Below are 5,543 nucleotides of genomic sequence, written 5' to 3'. Positions count from 1 at the left end.
ATCTTTCAGCAGGGATTACCTGTGGTTTCTACTAGATTATTCCTGACGTGTGGCTCATCATATTACAGGTTAACTGTTTAAGGGAGGGGGGGGGGGGGGGAGGGAAGCATGAGGCATAATGAAGAACAGCTATATAACTCTCCTCCCTTCTCCCCAGAATAAATCTATCTTGAGTTTAGGAGGTGTGTAGATTAAAAGGCTGCCTTGACAGGCTATCAACAATCTTACCACATCATATAACAAAAGTGAACTTTAAATCTACCATTCTGGCTACCTTTGAAACTCACAGAGAAGCCCAGTCCTAATTTAAAATCTCCTAGTGGTTCACATCTGGGTTTTGTAATTGTCATCTGAAAACAAATAGTGGTAGGAGTGATAAAGTGACTGGTCATCTCACTGGAATCCTGTTACCCTAGTGCAGCCTTTTCAGTAATTAAATAATATTGTATTTCTTCCAATATGAATCAAGGCTGAAAAAAGTTTCACGTTCAGCTTTTAAACTGTGTTTTCATAGCAAATTTATTTTGTTTTTAAATATGTTCCTCTGCCCTTGCTCCCCCCCCCCCCCCCATTTTATTTAATATACCCTAAGCAGGGCTCTGATTTCTCCTCATTCTGCCATGATTACAGGCAGAGTCCTCTGCCAGGGATTCAAAAATTGGTGGATGATGCACCCTGGGTTTATAAGCTCACTGTTGTTCGCCTGCTGTCTTGGGGGAGATGAAAAGCAAGCCCAGGAGCTGCCAAGAATCACACCCAGGCAGGGATGCAGTGCTGCGAGAGCTGGTCCCTGCTCGGTGGCCAGGAGACAGACATGACCCTGGGACGAGTTCATGGGGTCACACCTTGGCCCTGATGGAGAACCCCCGTCCCCTCATGGGGAACAGAGAGGGATTAAGCCGTAGGGCTGCAGTCCATTTGCATCGAACTGAACGAACAGACCCCAGCCACAAATCCCTCAATATTTTAATAGGCTTTGGGAGGTTTTTCTTCCTCACTTTAACCCTTTGTGGGAATTCATGGCCTGCAGAAGATGGCCGGTGGGCAGTCCTCCAGCACATGTGGCAAAAGGCTACCTGGTGCAAACCCGTTTTTTCCATGTCCCAGCCAGGGCTGAAGGGACAGGGAGGACCATTCCCTTCACCTCTCAGGTCTGGGGTCTCTGCTACAGCTGCCCTCCAACGCACTCCTTGTTTCCCATTCCCTGCTCACCAAACAGGTCCCCAATTTGGCACCAAGCCATTCCCCAAGGAGGCCAGGACCTGGTAGTCAGTTATCTCCCAGGCATTGGACCACAAGCTCTGCAGAGGACCTGGCTATCTCACAGGTGTCAGATCATAAGCTCTGCAGACCTGGTAGTCAGTTATCTCCCAGGCATTGGACCACAAGCTCTGCAGAGGACCTGGCTATCTCACAGGTGTCAGATCATAAGCTCTGCAGCCCCCTGCCAGCCACCAAGCCATCTGAGCTTGCCCAAGTCCTTGCAAACTTCTTTCACACATGTTTTAGGTTGCCACAGGGAGGGACAAGGGTAGAGCTTTTGAGTCACATCTGGCAAAGGAGAGCAAATGTGTTTGTGCCCCTTTCTGAGCACTGGGGAGGGGGGTGGTTGCTATATCTCCATCATTTCTCCCTGTATTTCCTTGCCTGTCCTGCTCCGGGCCGGTGGATGGCAAATGATCTATTCTCTGGCAGAAAAGCCCTGTGCTAATGCAGGGAGAGGTCACAGAGAACAGGAGCTGTAGGCTGCTGATTTCTAACCTTTAACATTTCTTTCCTCTCCCCCTTTTTCATCCCACTCCCACTTGGTCCCCTACAACCCTCGTCATGGTGAGGCAGGTGGCTGAGAAAATCCCTCTGGGCTACGTGTCAGTGCAAGGCTCTTAGTTTAGCTATTGGGAGTAAAACTCTGAATAAAAAGTAAATGCAAACATCAGCCTGAACTGCAGATGTGGTCATACCACTGACTGGCTTCAGCTCTGTAGAAAATCCTAGTGTAACTGGTCCCACAGCCAGGTTTTGAGCATAAGCCAAGGGTTAGACTGGAGTCAGTGGGATTGCCTCTGCAAGTAAATGGTGCCAGACAGGAGCTGGGCAGTTGACCCCAAAAGGGTGAGACACAGCTGGCGACTGCAGTTAGCACTAGCAACCCGTCGCTGGTCTATAGGTTGTATTTGAGTGCTCTCTAGTGGACAGAAAAATTAGTCCAGAGGCAAACAGCTAATGTTTGCTCTCCCTGAGCTGAAGTCACCCTCACCGGGGTGTCTGAGGCATTGGGTCTGTAATAGCTACCCACCATGGGCCTGGGCTGAGTGTCTGGGAGCAGGGTTTTGGAGGGTGGTTCAAAGCAGGGTCTTCTTGATCTGTGACCCGGCAGGGTAGAGGTTTGATGCAGGAGCGGTGCAGGGTCGCGAGGGATGCACGCCTCGTCGGAGAAGAGCTGACGCACGGAGCACAAGGTAACATCAAACCCTTCCCCGTTACATGGCCTTTCAGCGCTTCTCCTTGTGTCGAAGGAAACACCTGTAGGACCTGCTCCTGCGTGGGCAGTCAGCAGATAGAAAAGCCGATAGGTACTGTGGAAGGAGACTAGAAACATTTTTTGGTCATGTAAGGGATTTCATGAAGAGATGGGGAAAAATGATGGTATCGACTCATTTACCAGCCACTGCTGAGCCTCCAGGAGCCCTCTGCTCCGAGAGCCCTGCCAGTGCTGGACATAGTTGCTCTGAGGGAAGACAGCTCTCGTTTCATAGCACAAGGCAATAACCCACTAGATGTAGTGGCAACTTAGACTACTTCAGTGTGACAAGAAGGTTTTTATGGAAGTCAGTTCAGGGCGCAGGCCATAAAGCGGTTATGGAGTGGGTGCTCCCAGGTCAGCAGAACCATATTACTGAACCCGAATGTTCAAAAGGTGTCCCAAAATCATGACATTTAAAAGGATACTGTATTGCAATTGGGATTTATCTACATTAGGTATCTGAGTTTTGAATTCTGACAATAGCTCATCACATTTTCCTTTTGTTTCTATGAAATGACAGCTAAAAGATTTTTTATGATGGTGATGGTAAAAACTGAAACAGCCACTTGACTCATGAAACAGCTATACTAGCTATAGCAGTTACATGCATCTCTCCTTAAATTCTTTGTTTAAGACCTGCCTTCTCCATTACCCCTGTGTTGTGGGGACTACTCTTTTAGGTTTTTGGGATGATACTGCCTGTCCGCAAGAGCTCCTCTTATATGGACACTTCCCAATGCTCAGACATCTTAAACACAAATGAAGCTCCTTCAACCTCATACTGAGCTTAATTACTTGTCTCCCATTCATTCTTTTCCTTCACTTTCTAGAGGTCTTTGACTGAAATCAGACTGGCCTCCTTTTCTTTGAGCATCTTCTTCCACTTGGAGCAGTCATCTTTGACCTTGCCTCATCTAGTCAGAAACCACTGAGGCTCTAACACACTGCCACACACATCTGCGGTAAAAAAATATGGGATTGTATATAGGCAGTTATTCTACGCAAATTCATTAATAGTTTTGTTACAGAGATGCTGCAGATATGTGTAATTTAGGTTACTGAATACTGACTGCATGAATAGGTTGATTCAGTTTGTTGAGGGTCCAGAAAGGAAGGGGGGGGGGGGGGGGGGGGGAAGAATGGATAAAAATAAATCAAGCAACCTACCAAACCAGTCAGCACCGGAGAGTTAAGAGGCAGGAAAAGAGCCAGCAGTCCCAAAGAAAAGAGCCCTGAAACCAGAGTGTTTCTTCCTCTTTCCTTCGCTCATGCACAACTGAACTGAGGCAAGGGAGGCCCATGAAGGTGAGAGGAGCAGCTGAGGGTAACCCAAAAATTGGTAGGAAATCATAACTTTATTAGTGATGACTGCTACTGGTATTGGCTCTCAGATTCGCTGCACATCCTCCCATAGGCCTTCCCCTGCAGGCTTCCAGTTGATGATCAGCTACACTAATGAGTGCCAGCGCCACTCTGCCTGATGGCCTGGGTGCAGGGTCTGGCCAACACTCATCGATGTGCTCTTCTCTGCCAGAAAAAAAGAAAAAAATAATGGGTCCAACGGAAGAAATTTTCTCTGTAGCATCCAAAGCGACATGGGAATCAAACTCCAAATATTCTGGGAGGTTGCTTCTGAGAAAGGCAAGACTGTTGCTCAGCTCCAGCAGACAGCTCTACCAGCATATTACACTTTTCTTCTGTCAGGTTTGAGTTTTGTGCACCTTTTATGCCGAGATTCACTCTTCACAGTCACCACCTGATGAAAGACCCTACCCTAACCTCATGGGTACATCAGCTGATTCTTTCCACAACTTCAGAGGTCAGCAACACTGAGGCATTTGTTTTATTTTCCAACTACATGATGCTTTTGATGATACGGGCTGTGGAGTTATAAAAATGCCATGTAGGATGAGACTTGCTAAGAAATCAGATAAATAGGCAGCACTTGGACTTCTTCATGAGCATACGAACACACTGCACACAACCTCTCCTGGTCAAAGACAGAGCCCAGCACCATACTGGGGCCAAGCGGACACTTCTGTTTGGGGAGAAAAGCCCCAGTTTTTGAAGCATCTTCACAGGCACTCGGCGACGTTTGGACGGACACTGCTCAGCGAGTGCAACAAGCACTTCTTCAGCAGGGGCTCGTGGCTCAGGTCCTGCTCTATTTTTGCTGTCTCAGGAGGCACACTGCCAGCTTCTTACTCCTTGTTACTATCTGCATAAATTGGATTATCCAGGAAGCCAACAGGGGATAAAAATGCCATTAGAGAAGTAATTCATTTAGACATGTAACTATTTAGGATATGCTTATGCTTTCAGGAACTGCAGCCCAGAGCTTTTTAACCCTTCAGGGGCCACATGAGAACGATTCACATTTCCAAGGCACTTTCCAGTGGCTCGCAGCACTTCTGGCAACCGCGACTCCTGTGCCAGGAAGGCTGCAGCCGTGTGGTGGTATTTACACCCTGCTTAACAAAAGGTTTCCAGTGGCAATAGCCAGGGAGACAAAACAACCAGGATTTAGGAAGGAACTCCACTTTTGACGTCTCCCTTTTTTGTTTGTTTTGAGTCATGGGTTTCATGCTCCAGGCTTCTCGTTCCAGCAGAAGCAGCAGCAGATCGTTCTGTATCTGCCACCTTTGGGTCTGTCTTGATTTTTACAGGCTTCCATCACATCCCCAGCTCCTCCAGCTGTTTCTTTCCAGGATGAAAAGCCTAATCCACTCACCAGGTCCTCTTCTAGGGCTGCTCCTCTCTGGGGGCACCCCTGGATCCTGCTGCGTTCCCACTGGGGTGGAGAGCCTGTTCGGGGGCTGCTGCACTGATGCAGCGGCAGCGTCTGGCTTTTCTAATATTCCCCAGCATCTCCTTAGGTTTCTGCTGTGATATTGAGGTGTGAGCAGCAGACAGCAGAAAGCTGTGCCCGGTGCAAAGCATTTTTTTTCTCGGTGCTTCCCTGCAGAAGCTCTGCACACCTGGGCAGAGAAGCATAGAGAAAAAAAAAGCACCCAGAAGT

Source organism: Nipponia nippon, unplaced genomic scaffold (genome assembly GCF_047370975.1).
Source record: "Nipponia nippon isolate SJK-2023a ecotype South Korea unplaced genomic scaffold, ASM4737097v1 scaffold_4, whole genome shotgun sequence".
NCBI classification, from domain to species: domain Eukaryota; kingdom Metazoa; phylum Chordata; class Aves; order Pelecaniformes; family Threskiornithidae; genus Nipponia; species Nipponia nippon.
Note: the sequence above shows the minus strand (reverse complement) of the source record.